The 15946-nt window shown below is 49.0% G+C and overlaps 1 protein-coding gene across 1 annotated transcript in view; it reads right to left on the bottom strand.

The window, feature by feature from the left end:
* Nucleotides 1-15506, bottom strand: part of DLGAP3 (DLG associated protein 3) — an 827688-nt gene extending 812182 nt beyond the window's left edge. The window contains exon 1 of the mRNA XM_075336009.1: nt 15455-15506. The gene's annotated coding sequence lies outside the window, so the exon portion shown is untranslated. The remainder of the gene's footprint in view (nt 1-15454) is intronic.
* Between the last annotated feature and the right edge of the window lie 440 nt (nt 15507-15946).

Raw genomic sequence — 15946 nt, 5'->3', positions numbered from 1 at the left:
GGTCACACCGAAAAAGCAGCAAAACCATTTATAATTTTGGAAAAATTCAGAGAAAACGTTAATAAAACCATGTAAAAATGATGCATCACAATGTTAGCAATTCTGTACCTTTTTTACAGTAATCTACAGGGCATTGGTGGTTTCACTATTACACCTAAACATGTGCAGTTCCCGTAAGTATGGTGCAAAGCTTTTGAAAACAGCAGATTCACCAATTTATAATTGCATGATAGCAAATAGTACAGAAGGCATATGTTCTACAGTATTGCTCCGAATCCATCCCTGTGAGCCTTGCCCCCAGAGAACCCTGTGAACCACACTTCCAGAGAACCCTGTGAACCACACTTCCAGAGAACCCTGTGAGTTATGCCCCAGAGAACCCTGTGAGCCATGCCCTTAGAGAACCCTGTGAGCCACGCCCCAAGAGAATTCTGTGAGCCATGCCCCCAGAGAATCCTGTGAGCCATGCCCCCATAGAATTCTGTGAGCCATGCCCCCAGAGAACCCTTGTGAAGAAGACTGAAAAGACAATAGGCGCTAACAGGGTACTAACATTACAAACGTTTGTAGAATAAAATCAGATTTGCTCACCTGATACAGTGAAAGTAGTCACAACTGCACAACTATTGAAAGCGTGTAGCTCTCTGGGGGCATAGCTCACATGGTTCTCTTGGTCAAAAATTCAATTAGAAGTGGACTCCCGCGCTGTCGTAAGAAGATGGTCACCACTACTGGTTATATTGTGATTTTATTACGCATTTCAGAGATCAGATCTTCTTCCTCAGATAAATCACACATTTACAACATGATGTACATGTGTGATTTATCTGAAGAAGATGTGATTTCTGAAACGCGTAATAAAATCACGTTTAACCATTACTGCTGACCATCTTCTTACGACAGCGCGGGAGTCCACTTCTATTTTCAATGTGACCAGAAACAACACATGATCGTAATTATGGGCGGCAATTTTAAAATGAGACAGTGTATAAATGGGTCATTAACTTCACTCCCCCATAGCACCCCCTAAAGAAAAGGATCGCTTGAAATGTGCGTCGGGGCATAGCGGCACACTGGACTTCTTTGACCATTTAGAACAGGGGTGGGCAATTAATTTTCCAATGGGGCCGCATGAGAAATTGGGATGGTTTCAGAGGGCCTGGCTAATATAATTACCTAAGTTCTACCCAATACTGTATGTAGTATATATACTATCCCTTCATAAACAAATAGTAACTTAAACAATACAAAGATGCAATGAAAATATGGAGGTCAGTCAGGCACAGACATTACTGGGGCCAGTGGGGGGCATAGACATTACTGGGGTCAGTAGGGGGCATACACATTACTGGGGCCTGTGGAACATAAATACTGGCCCTGGTGGCTTATGAAACATACATACTAGCCCTGGTGGCCAGTGGAGCATATATACTGGCCCTGGTGGCCAGTGGAGCACACATACTTGCCCTGGTGGCTAGTGGAGCACACATACTTGCCCTGGTGGCCAATAAGGCATACATACTGACAGTGGTGGCCAGTAGAGTACACATACTGACAGTGGTGGCCAGTGGATCACACATACTGACAGTGGTGGCCAGTGGAGCACACATACTGACAGTGGTGGCAAGTGGAGCACACATACTGACAGTGGTGGCAAGTGGAGCACACATACTGACAGTGGTGGCTAGTGGAGCACACATACTGACAGTGGTGGCAAGTGGAGCACACATACTGACAGTGGTGGCAAGTGGAGCAAACATACTGACAGTGGAGGCCAGTGGAGCATACATACTGACAGTGGTGGCCAGTGGAGCACGCATACTGACTGTGGTGGCCAGTGGAGCACACATACTGGCCCTGGTGGCCTATGGTGCATACATACTGATAGTGGTGGCCTGTGGGGCATACATACTGGCCCTGGTGGCCAGTGGGGCATATATACTGACCGTGGTGGCCAGTGGGGCATACATATTGACCGTGATGGCCAGTGGGGCATATATACTGACAGTGGTGGCCAGTGGGGCATACATACTGACTGTGGTGGCCAGTGGGGCATACATACTGACAGTGGTGGCTAGTGGAGCACACATACTGACAGTGGTGGCAAGTGGAGCACACATACTGACAGTGGTGGCCAGTGGAGCATACATACTGACAGTGGTGGCCAGTGGAGCACACATACTGACTGTGGTGGCCAGTGGAGCACACATACTGGCCCTGGTGGCCTATGGTGCATACATACTGATAGTGGTGGCCTGTGGGGCATACATACTGGCCCTGGTGGCCAGTAGAGCATACATACTGGCCCTGGTGGCCAGTGGAGCATACATACTGGCCCTGGTGGCCAGTGGGGCATATATACTGACCGTGCTGGCCACTGGGGCATACATATTGACCGTGGTGGCCAGTGGGGCATACATACTGACAGTGGTGGCCAGTGGAGCACACATACTGACAGTGGTGGCAAGTGGAGCACACATACTGACAGTGGTGGCAAGTGGAGCACACATACTGACAGTGGTGGCCAGTGGAGCATACATACTGACAGTGGTGGCCAGTGGAGCACACATACTGACTGTGGTGGCCAGTGGAGCACACATACTGGCCCTGGTGGCCTATGGTGCATACATACTGATAGTGGTGGCCTGTGGGGCATACATACTGGCCCTGCTGGCCAGTGGAGCATACATACTGGCCCTGGTGGCCAGTGGGGCATAAATACTGACCGTGGTGGCCAGTGGGGCATACATATTGACCGTGATGGCCAGTGGGGCATATATACTGACAGTGGTGGCCAGTGGGGCATACATACTGACAGTGGTGGCCAGTGGGGCATACATACTGACAGTAGTGGCCAGTGGGGCATACATACTGACAGTGGTGGCCAGTGGGGCATACATACTGATAGTGGTGGCCAGTGGGGCATACATACTGGTCCTGGTGGCCTATGGTGCATACATACTGACAGTGGTGGCCTGTGGGGCATACATACTGGCCCTGGTGGCCAGTGGGGCATACATACTGGCCCTGGTGGCCTATGGTGCATACATACTGATAGTGGTGGCCTGTGGGGCATACATACTGGCCCTGGTGGCCAGTAGAGCATACATACTGGCCCTGGTGGCCAGTGGAGCATACATACTGGCCCTGGTGGCCAGTGGGGCATATATACTGACCGTGGTGGCCAGTGGGGCATACATACTGACAGTGGTGGCCAGTGGAGCACACATACTGACAGTGGTGGCAAGTGGAGCACACATACTGACAGTGGTGGCCAGTGGAGCACACATACTGACAGTGGTGGCAAGTGGAGCACACATACTGACAGTGGTGGCAAGTGGAGCACACATACTGACAGTGGTGGCAAGTGGAGCACACATACTGACAGTGGTGGCAAGTGGAGCACACATACTGACAGTGGTGGCCAGTGGAGCATACATACTGACAGTGGTGGCCAGTGGAGCACACATACTGACTGTGGTGGCCAGTGGAGCACACATACTGGCCCTGGTGGCCTATGGTGCATACATACTGATAGTGGTGGCCTGTGGGGCATACATACTGGCCCTGGTGGCCAGTAGAGCATACATACTGGCCCTGGTGGCCAGTGGAGCATACATACTGGCCCTGGTGGCCAGTGGGGCATATATACTGACCGTGCTGGCCACTGGGGCATACATATTGACCGTGGTGGCCAGTGGGGCATACATACTGACAGTGGTGGCCAGTGGAGCACACATACTGACAGTGGTGGCAAGTGGAGCACACATACTGACAGTGGTGGCAAGTGGAGCACACATACTGACAGTGGTGGCCAGTGGAGCATACATACTGACAGTGGTGGCCAGTGGAGCACACATACTGACTGTGGTGGCCAGTGGAGCACACATACTGGCCATGGTGGCCTATGGTGCATACATACTGATAGTGGTGGCCTGTGGGGCATACATACTGGCCCTGCTGGCCAGTGGAGCATACATACTGGCCCTGGTGGCCAGTGGGGCATAAATACTGACCGTGGTGGCCAGTGGGGCATATATACTGACAGTGGTGGCCAGTGGGGCATACATACTGACAGTGGTGGCCAGTGGGGCATACATACTGACAGTAGTGGCCAGTGGGGCATACATACTGACAGTGGTGGCCAGTGGGGCATACATACTGATAGTGGTGGCCAGTGGGGCATACATACTGGTCCTGGTGGCCTATGGTGCATACATACTGACAGTGGTGGCCTGTGGGGCATACATACTGGCCCTGGTGGCCAGTGGGGCATACATACTGGCCCTGGTGGCCTATGGTGCATACATACTGATAGTGGTGGCCTGTGGGGCATACATACTGGCCCTGGTGGCCAGTAGAGCATACATACTGGCCCTGGTGGCCAGTGGAGCATACATACTGGCCCTGGTGGCCAGTGGGGCATATATACTGACCGTGGTGGCCAGTGGGGCATACATACTGACAGTGGTGGCCAGTGGAGCACACATACTGACAGTGGTGGCAAGTGGAGCACACATACTGACAGTGGTGGCAAGTGGAGCACACATACTGACAGTGGTGGCAAGTGGAGCACACATACTGACAGTGGTGGCAAGTGGAGCACACATACTGACAGTGGTGGCCAGTGGAGCATACATACTGACAGTGGTGGCCAGTGGAGCACACATACTGGCCCTGGTGGCCTATGGTGCATACATACTGATAGTGGTGGCCTGTGGGGCATATATACTGGCCCTGGTGGCCAGTGGAGCATACATACTGGCCCTGGTGGCCAGTGGGGCATATATACTGACCGTGGTGGCCAGTGGGGCATACATATTGACCGTGATGGCTAGTGGGGCATATATACTGACAGTGGTGGCCAGTGGGGCATACATACTGACAGTGGTGGCCAGTGGGGCATACATACTGACAGTAGTGGCCAGTGGGGCATACATACTGACAGTGGTGGCCAGTGGGGCATACATACTGATAGTGGTGGCCAGTGGGGCATACATACTGGTCCTGGTGGCCTATGGTGCATACATACTGACAGTGGTGGCCTGTGGGGCATACATACTGGCCCTGGTGGCCAGTGGGGCATACATACTGGCCCTGGTGGCCTATGGTGCATACATACTGATAGTGGTGGCCTGTGGGGCATACATACTGGCCCTGGTGGCCAGTAGAGCATACATACTGGCCCTGGTGGCCAGTGGGGCATATATACTGACCGTGCTGGCCACTGGGGCATACATACTGACAGTGGTGGCCAGTGGAGCACACATACTGACAGTGGTGGCAAGTGGAGCACACATACTGACAGTGGTGGCAAGTGGAGCACACATACTGACAGTGGTGGCCAGTGGAGCATACCGTACATACTGACAGTGGTGGCCAGTGGAGCACACATACTGACAGTGGTGGCCAGTAGAGCACACATACTGGCCCTGGTGGCCTATGGTGCATACATACTGATAGTGGTGGCCTGTGGGGCATACATACTGGCCCTGGTGGCCAGTGGAGCATACATACTGGCCCTGGTGGCCAGTGGGGCATATATACTAACCGTGGTGGCCAGTGGGGCATACATATTGACCGTGATGGCCAGTGGGGCATATATACTGACAGTGGTGGCCAGTGGGGCATACATACTGACAGTGGTGGCCAGTGGGGCATACATACTGACAGTAGTGGCCAGTGGGGCATACATACTGACAGTGGTGGCCAGTGGGGCATACATACTGATAGTGGTGGCCAGTGAGGCATACATACTGGCCCTAGTGGCCTATGGTGCATACATACTGACAGTGGTGGCCAGTGGGGCATACATACTGGCCCTGGTGGCCTATGGTGCATACATACTGATAGTGGTGGCCTGTGGGGCATACATACTGGCCCTGGAGGCCAGTAGAGCATACATACTGGCCCTGGTGGCCAGTGGAGCATACATACTGGCCCTGGTGGCCAGTGGGGCATATATACTGACCGTGCTGGCCACTGGGGCATACATATTGACCGTGGTGGCCAGTGGGGCATAGATACTGGCAGTGGTGGCCAGTGGAGCACACATACTGACAGTGGTGGCAAGTGGAGCTCACATACTGACAGTGGTGGCCAGTGGAGCATACATACTGACAGTGGTGGCCAGTGGAGCACACATACTGACTGTGGTGGCCAGTGGAGCACACATACTGGCCCTGGAGGCCTATGGTGCATACATACTGATAGTGGTGGCCTGTGGGGCATACATACTGGCCCTGTTGGCCAGTGGAGCATACATACTGGCCCTGGTGGCCAGTGGGGCATATATACTGACCGTGGTGGCCAGTGGGGCATACATATTGACCGTGATGGCCAGTGGGGCATATATACTGACAGTGGTGGCCAGTGGGGCATACATACTGACAGTAGTGGCCAGTGGGGCATACATACTGACAGTGGTGGCCAGTGGGGCATACATACTGATAGTGGTGGCCAGTGGGGCATACATACTGGCCCTGGTGGCCTATGGTGCATATAGACTGACAGTGGTGGCCTGTGGGGCATACATACTGCCCTGGTGGCCAGTGGGGCATACATACTGGCCCTGGTGGCCAGTGGGGCATACATACTGACAGTGGTGGCCAGTGGGGCATACATACTGATAGTGGTGGCCAGTGGGGCATACATACTGACAGTGGTGGCCAGTGGGGCATACATACTGACAGTGGTGGTCAGTGAGGCATGCATACTGACAGTGGTGGCCAGTGGGGCATGCATACTGACAGTGGTGGCCAGTGTGGGATGCATACTGACAGTGGTGGCTAGTGGGGCATGCATGCTGACAGTGGTGGCCAGTGGGGCAAGCATACCGGCTCTAGGGGAGTGTGTCGCCCCTGTGCCAGCAGCCGGCTCTGCTCGGGTCTGGGCCTTCTGGGGTGGTGGCTCGAGGGTCTCCAGACCCGGGGGTCTCGCGGACACGCTGAATAAAAAGGGGGGACGTAAATGTACGGGCTAGGCCGTATTAAGTTTGTGACGCCACCCACCGCTGCTGTTATGGGGCACCCGGGGAAGATGTTGTGGCAGCTAGTTGTTAACCCCTCCGTGGGTAGGGATGGTGGCCCCGGGACCCAGTGTCTCTGTGCAGGGTATAGCGACCGCAGGGAGTGTTCGTGTACTCACAGCTAATAAACCACACAAGTCTCTGGTAAACCAAGGTGCTGGTGGCCGGTGCCGTGGCCGGTTGCATTCGGGTCTTCCACCCGGCTGGTGGTCTCTATCCTTTACTCTGCACTGTTTTGTGTAAGGTGGACTTCCTATCACGAAACTAAGGAGTCCGCTCCTGGCTGGATGTGGCCTAAGGAGCCATGTCCGCAGACGCTAGCCCGTGGGATCTATGGACCCTGGCGGTGACCTCTTATCCCTATCAGTGGGCTGTTGTCTTCTATGAGGGACTTTGGGTGGGACAGATCCGCTAGTCCTGGCCTCAATCGGTGAATTAACCAGTCCGCTTGTTTCCAGTTCTGGCTTCAGGGTCTGAGTACCCCCCTTTGTGCTACGGTTCCGGGTCGTTTCCCCATGTCGGTACCGGCGGGCAACAACCCTGTCCCGTCTTCCCGTGTCCTGCTGACGGAGACCATTGTCTGCCTCCTAGCCAGTGGCACCAGGGCTCCCACCCTGGTACCATGGCCACAGCTCCTGGGGACAGACTGCAATTCAGCTTAACGTGTACACAAAAGGCAAATAGAGCATTAACTCCGGAGGGTCTGGAGCACAAATTCATTTTAAGAGCCCACTCATAAGACACATGCATTAATTACTTCAAGGATCTTCCTGCATTTCTATACAGGTGATTAATTTTTCCTAACTGCCCAGGAAGGACAGGATATTCCTACCCTGAACTCCACTGTGGAGGGAACAGGAAAAACCTCACCGTATTGCTACTGTTTTTTGGATTTCTGAACGAACGTCTTTATACATATGCCTATGAGTAATGATTAACAGACAGTAGCCTCCTTAAAGAAACCCCAAAAAACACTTTTCTTCATAATTTAGCGATTAATGTGATCAAGGTTCTGGAGGACCGAAACGTTAATTGTCGCAAGTGTCACATGTCTTTCAGTTGTTGCTATCTTGCCTTCTGTATTAAAAATCTATCAGCTTTGAGAAAAAGAGTTCTATCTTTATTCATTCTTGCCCATTGAGAGTGCAGTGTTATATTTATATATAGATGCCATAGAAGGCATCCAGAGAGAGGGGGCATGACTGGCAGCAAGAGGGGGCGTGACCGGCAGAGTGGATGGCGTGGAGCTGCTTATCACTGCACTGCGGGATACATAGCTCCCAGCAGTGAGAGCGGGGCTGAGGCATAGATCAGGCCACGTCTCCAACTCTCAGCAAGACGGACGGGCCGGTCACAGACAGTAGACGGGCCGGATGCAGCCCGCGGGCCACCCTTGCCCAGGTCTGATTTAGAAGGTATATTTATCCCCTATTGATCAGCACATTACAAGCACTTTATACTTTTTAGGTGCTAAGGATATATATACCCCATATCTTATTTATATATAACTATTCATCACTTTGGTATTAATTCTTGCACATTGCACTTTGCTATATATAATTAATTGATACCTATATAAGACTGGTCATTGCATTAAGCACTTTATCATCTGGTAAACCACTGCTATAATTTATGGGAATTTCTCCTGTCTTGTATTTTCTATGAATATTCAATATGTGTTTATTTTAATAATTTAAATAAAAATACTATTTTATCATCAATTGATCACCATTTCCTTTAATTTTGTATCCTCATGGATTCTTATTTAAAGGTATTTTTGATATTCATTAATATTTTATGGTGATTTTATACGGAATATTTTGATTATTTATCTTCAAGTTTTATAAAAGTAATGTTTTCTCTGATGCAGATTTATCAGTCCTCCGTATAACTCCGCCCACAAAACCGATTGTCAGCCTTCTGTGGCACTGTGCATAGGCATAAAGCTGACAATCAGTGGTGAGGATGAGAGGGTTATACAGAGCTCATATGGCTATCTGGCATCAGGTTTACAAGTTCTAGTGATAATTTCCTGTTGGTAAAACTTTATGAAAAACAAAACACCCAGCAGCCCGGTAAGTGACTGGTATCAGGGTCTCTTTCTCTACATTATGGTGACAGATTCCTTTTAATATATTACTCTTCTATGGTATTAATGGACAACTCTGTGTAAGGCCATTTACACATGTAGCATAAGTAGTGCATTTTTTCTGCTGCTTTTTTTTTTTGGTGCAGAATTTTGTGCTCAAAGAAGCTATTGAACTATTGAACACAATATTTTATTGGTGCATTTTTTCTCCATAGGCTTTGTATGGGGAGCCTATAAAGGCATCTTAAAGTTCAGTTCCATTTAAAGTATAGAATCAAAACATTTCTGTACTAAAAAAACGCATTAAAAACATTGCTTCAAATCTGCCTCAAAATGTATCAAATAAAGGAAAACACATTGAAACCAAACACATCAAAAACTAATTTTGTACTTTAGAACAAGGCCCATTATTCATTTAATTGTCTTTTCTTCATTTATTTTTTCAATACACTTGTGGCGCCCCTGAGGCTCAGTCGCCACAGGGAATTGCATCTGGTTTAAGTTGCAATTCTCTCCCGGGTGAGAAGAGGTTACTCACTGGTTTCTGCCACTTACATAAAACATCTAGCATGAGTCACCACATACAGGAAGCTAGACTGCAGGTGGGCACAGTGGCAATGGGTAATTCCCACAGCACTGCTGAGTCATTCCTGAGGTGGGGGCTGCTCTCAGTGAGTAAGAAAGAAAAAACAGTTTCACTTTTAATCAGAGAGCAGTCTGAGACAGTGAAGAGAAAACAAGTCCCCTGAGGGTAGCTCCCCTCAGGGGGACCAGCCGGGATGCATGCCTAGGAGCTATCTTGGGAAGGAGGAGAGAGTGCTAGAACATCAATGGACTTGTAGTACCACGACTACTATAGAGTGCTTCACAGAACTTCTATAGCTATGACCTGCCAGACTGGAAGAGGGCGAGAGACAAAGGTTGACTGGTGGAGATGGTGAGACACAGGAAACATGGCAGCTGAGGGGGAGCTTAACCGCTTCCACAGTGCCAGCGCAGTCGGGGTGCAGAACCCTCGGTTGGGGAAACCTTCATGGACTCTTACAAATCTGCAGGGGTTGGGGATTTCATGTCCCATCGCTCACCACCCACTTTCCTGGAGCACAGTGATATATAGGATCCGGGGTTGGGTTTACAGCCAGGCCCCACGGCGAAAACCCGCGTCACCTGCATACGGGACAGGACACTTAACACAGATAGCGGAGTCCCCAAGTTGTTTCAGGCCACGGGGAGCCACGAGTCAGGGCAAGGAGGAAGGTCTCACACATTTCCACAGACACCGGTGATCACCTCCGATTCACCCGGGACCAGCACCTCCGGAGAGCTTTAAGAACTGTGAGTAAATGGAACTTTGAACCGCAGCTCCCTGTGTTATCCTTGTCATTGCCGGTGCCGCCGCCCTGCGCTTCGGCGCCATCAACCGTCCCCATCGTCCTCATCCTCCCTGGGCTCGTTCCACCTTTGGGTAGCTGGACTATCTGTGCTGCGTTAACTTCAGCCCAGGAGGAGAGCAACATCTCGCAGCGGCGGCTAATTCCTGGCTGCACACCACGGGTGACGCTGCAAAGCATCCCCCACTCCCATCCAACACCTCCCCTGGAAGAGGAAAAGTCGCGGGAGGGGTCGGCGGCCGAGTCCCCAGTCACGACTGCAACCGGTGACGCCTTCCAGGGACCCTTCGCCCTCCTTCCATCTCCCTTTACACCGGACACCCTTACACCTGTTTTTACATGTAGCTGACGGGGCCACGGAGCCAGGTCAGGCCAGTCACATCAACCCCACAAAACCATTGACCCGGTGACGAGTAACCCCTGAGGCCCCATGGGGCGCTACACATTTATTCCTTATTTTCTTCTGGTGTCTATGATACTTTGAGGTTGTTGAGGTCTATATTCTTGGGAAAGTGTTACAAAGTGGCTATATAATGATAAATTATTAGAGACTCGTACCATATGTAGACTGAGTCATGTAAAAAAAGAGAACAGATTAACAGGCTGAGGAAAGTAAGTTAGATACACTTTGATGTTAAATGTAAAACAAAATAGATAAAAGAAGAAAGTTGAAAAAAATGAAAGTTATAAAATAGAAAATAAACTTGTATTAGAATGTGCAGACAGTAGTTTCTTTGCATTACAATTCTAGAAAAAGTTGAGAGATTCTCCCCATTCCAAAGTGATTTTTTTGGTAATAGATGAGTTGTTTAGATTCCTAATATTGTCCAAATAGGGTATGAGAACGTTGTTTTGTAGATGTATGTATACCCGCTGTGTTTTCTTGTGGAAGATACCTCAGGACACGCTGGCTTCCTTTGTTCCGAAGCATCATTTTTTTTCGTTTGTTTCCTGAGCACTTTTGTGATGTCTTTGATCACTAGCGTTATTTTTTGTACAAACTAGTGAGTGGCTTCCAAACGGAAGCCAAAAGAGGAATGACCAGGTACCTTGTTAATGATTGGCATCTTTGGAAACCTGAAGTGGTTAAAAGAATTTAAAAGACTAATATATATGCACAGCAAGTCATTTTTACTAGTGATGAGTGAGCACTACCATGCTCAGGTGCTCAGTCCTAGTAACAAGTAGTGAGGAGTGAGCACTACCATGCTCGGGTGCTCAGTCCTCGTAACGAGTAGTGATGAGTGACCACTACCATGCTCGGGTGCTCGGAACTCGTAAAAAGTAGTGATGAGTGACCACTACCATGCTCGGGTACTCGGTCCTCGTAACGAGTAGTGATGAGTGACCACTACCATGCTCGGGTGCTCAGTCCTCGTAATGAGTAGTGATGAGTGACCACTACCATGCTCGGGTGCTCGGTACTCGTAATAAGTAGTGAAGAGCAAGGACTACAATACTCGGGTGCTCAGTACTCGAAACCAGGAGTTGATGCTTGGATGGGCGCGACTCAAGTTTTCGAGTATAATGGAAGTCAATGGGGAACTCAAGCATTTTTCTTGAAGATTTTCCGTAAAAACTGCTAAAGTTCCCCATTAACTTCCATTGCACTCAGTACTCGAGTCATTCCCATCAGAGCATAATCTGCTCGTTACGAGTGCCGAGCACCTGAGCATGATAATGCTCCCTCATTACTAGTTTTTACACGTATTTAGCAACCAGGATATGGAGCATACTCATCTGAAAAGTTGTTGTGTCCACATACCCTCACTGAGTTTTCTGCAGTATAAGGCCGGTGTCACACTAGCGATTGCCGCGCGAGTCTCATGGTCCATCACCCGGCACGGACTCCCACTCTCCTCACAGGAGATGCATAGAGATGCATGCAACCGACACGCTCCTGTGAGCAGAGTGTGAGTCCGTGCCAGTTGATGCACCGTGAGACTCGCGCAAGATACACGTGAGGCAATCGCAAGTGTGACACCAGCTTAAGAAGAAGAAAGCCAGGCAAATCCTAAGAGAGTTTACAAATTTCCTACAGATGTTGTCTTTGGCCAGATAGATAAAAGCAAGGACTAAAATATAATATTTAAAATGTACCTAGAAATCCAGTGCATAAACGGAAGGTGCAAATAAAAAGATTTCATAGATCTCACCCGTCCTTTTTCACGAGCTGATCATATATCACAGAATAGATGGAATAACCCAGGATGGAAGAATTGCTGGCAGATCCAAGGGTAAGTTTGCAAAACTAGCTCCTGAATGTAAAATATATTTTTGCCTGTAGGTGGACCAGTAAAGTATTACCAGTGGGTGGTTCTCTCACCCTGTGTTGTCTGAGCAGTGTTTTGCCTATGGGGAAAGAGTGTGAGTGTTCAGTGGGATGTGCACTGGCCCATGCGGTCTTTCTGAAGACAGCCAGGCCAGCGGATGAGAGCACCCACTGACCCTTGTGTCTCCACAACTGGTGGCAGCAGTGGGATATTACTCAGCCCAGCTGATTCAGGAGAGCTGCAGGGGACTGGTGTTCATAGACATCAGCCAAAGGCTCAATAACCAGGGAGGCATATAGTCATACCCAGTAGGCAACAGGTGTGGTATACAGGTCTTGGACACCACTCCATGTCCAGCTCATCCTTAGGAAGAGGAATGAATTGGACATACAGTCTCAGCAGTAAACAGCTACTATAGGAGCTGTGCCAGATTTGACAGGCTGAATACAGGCCTACCAACACCTGATCAAATTTGATGCAGGAATTGGTCCATTGGGATGCCCAGAACATTAAGGAGGATGATATATATCCTGATGACAGTGATACAGAGAAAGTAAACTGCATGCCACATCATGGTCTCATGGTAGTCTGTAATCAGCAATCCAGTCCCAAGCAACCCAAATCAAGGAGTCAGCTGCAATTGGGCTAGAAGCCTCAAGCAGGAAGAGGGCTTGTGTTCTGCAATCAGTTTTGGGTGTTTCAGTTCATTTACTACCAGCTACTCGAGCAGGACTATCCCACTACTCATCAAAATCCCCACCAGGTAAAAGAATTACAAACAGGGCCTGTGACTTACGAAATCCATGGTGCTGTTATACACGCGGGCGCCTTGGACATATGGACAAGATTGTCTCGAAAGCTGGGGACCAATGCCACTTGCCTATCTGTTGGCCCAGCTGGTCAATGACTGCCTAGACAAGCCATCGGGGTCTGAGAGATGCTACCCCCGGGATACACCAGTATCAGAAGTGAAACACCCGGTCAGACACCCTACCATAGCCAACCTACATTGCCCCATGCTTGGAACCCCTTCTGCCTGTCCAGCCGGTCAAGGTCTGCCAAGATGCGTCATCGGGGTCTGAGTATGCTACCCCTGGGATACACCTGCAGCAGAAGAAAGGATATATGTGGTTGAACACCCTATCATAGCCAATGTCCCTTGCCCCATCCAGCCCTTCAAGGTCAATGACTTACAGGCTTAAGGACTTCGAGACACTGGTTCTTCCATTACCCTCGTCAGCTTAGATATTGTTTCCCCAGAAACCCTTTATCATACCGTCATGTGACCGCCACTCTGGCTGTCAGACTGTGCTCAGACATCCCTCTGGCACATGTGCAGTTGGACTTGGGGACTGACAAGGGAAAGGTTGAAGTGGGGATCATGGATGGCCTCCCCACACCTGTTATTTTGGGAAACGCCCTAGGACAAGAACTATTCAGTTTGCCACAGCCATTACCAACAACCAAGCCAAGCAGCACTTTGATGTAGCTCTTTCTGCCACCTCTTCCAAGGATAACTCACATCTCCAGCCTCCATTACCGTCCTCTGAGCCAACTACAGTGAGTACAACTAAACCAGACTGAGGCCATTGACTGGGGGGGGATTTCCCTTCCAAGTCTTTCTCTAGCAAACTTCACCCAATTGCCTGTGTGCTGGATCTTAGATTACTTGCTGGACTTGTTCTCTTATACAGAACACACATCCATAGATTTGTGTGCTCTTTTACGGTCTTCACTACACACTGCTAACTGGAAAAACAGTCTTTCTCTGCACTCTAGCTTCTTCCACTGTTTGCTAATCCCAAGGTTAGCACTGCAGTCTTGCAGCGCAGGGGTCCTGGGTTTAAATCCCACCAAGGACAACATCTGCAAGGAGTTTGTATATTCTTCCTTGTTTGCGTTCGTTTCTTCGGGTACTCCGGTTTCCTCCCACACTCCAAAGGATAGAGACTCTAGATTGTGAGCCGCAATAGGGACAGTGTTACCAATGTATTAATAGCACTATTTAAATGAATAAATATTATTATTACTATTAACTGTCTCTGACCCTGAAGTCTTTTCCTGGGCATACGTAACCTTTCACCCAGTTCTATGCAAACATTATAACACCATACCCACACTGTTAAGCTTTACACCTTAGACTAATAGACATTCATTACATTATTGATTCCTATAACATTGCTATACATAACAGTAATGCACATCATTATGCAGGCAAACATTAACTCTACTTTAACCTATGTCCATTAAACCCATTTAAAAATTACACATCACAATTTACATTACATCAATATGATTGGTGTCTTGGGGGGAAGGTGACAGCCCGTCCACCTTCTTACACACGTGTGACCATCTCAGCACTCACTCTTATGGAAGTGGTGGTAAAACTAGTGTACTACTGTTCCAATAGATCTGAAGAAGTTAACAGAGTAGGCATGTGCAGTATTGCTCGAATCACACAAGTGTCTTCGGGATTTCCTTCTCTGGGACCACCGGGGTTCCCAGCTATTAGACCCCTGTCGATCTTGTATTTTTTATGTATTTATAAATGTGTTTAGTAGGACAACTTATCTATTTTTACATGTAGGTTACTATAGTTGTCCATTTTTTTCCCATGTAAAAGGCCCTTATCGCATCCAGTGTAGCCTGCTTGATGGTTGTGCGAAGGACTCACCGATAAAGCTGTTGGTGTCGCCTTTACCAACCTGTTTTAGAATTCAGGAGCCTTCGTTCCGAGGGATGACTTTATGTTCACTTACTGCTTCTGTAAATAATGCTGTCGTTAGTCATTGTACAGTAATTGAAGGCGTTCATAAAAGAAGGGTTAACCCGGAGTAGAAACATTATACAAACAGCACAGTAGCGGCTTACGTCATAAATTGAAGCTATTTTCTGCCTGTTTGGTTTGTAGGGAGGTGTTACGTGGAGGATCTAGTTGCCAAGGAAGAGTCACTGTTACTAGGGGACAGGAAGATTCTTTAAAAGGAGAACGAGAAATTGAAAAAAGGAAGATATTGTAAGAAGAAATGAAAAGTAAGTTGAAAGAACGGACATGGAGGCACATTCATACTCCAGGTAATGTATTGGACTGGTTGATGAAAAGAACATCCTATCTACTAGGAATCAGTGTGAGATTGAGACTGAGGATGAGGAAAGTTTCCTTTTA

Source organism: Anomaloglossus baeobatrachus, chromosome 2 (genome assembly GCF_048569485.1).
Source record: "Anomaloglossus baeobatrachus isolate aAnoBae1 chromosome 2, aAnoBae1.hap1, whole genome shotgun sequence".
In the NCBI taxonomy this organism is placed as follows: Eukaryota; Metazoa; Chordata; class Amphibia; order Anura; family Aromobatidae; genus Anomaloglossus; species Anomaloglossus baeobatrachus.
This window is presented reverse-complemented; position numbering and strand designations above follow the sequence as displayed.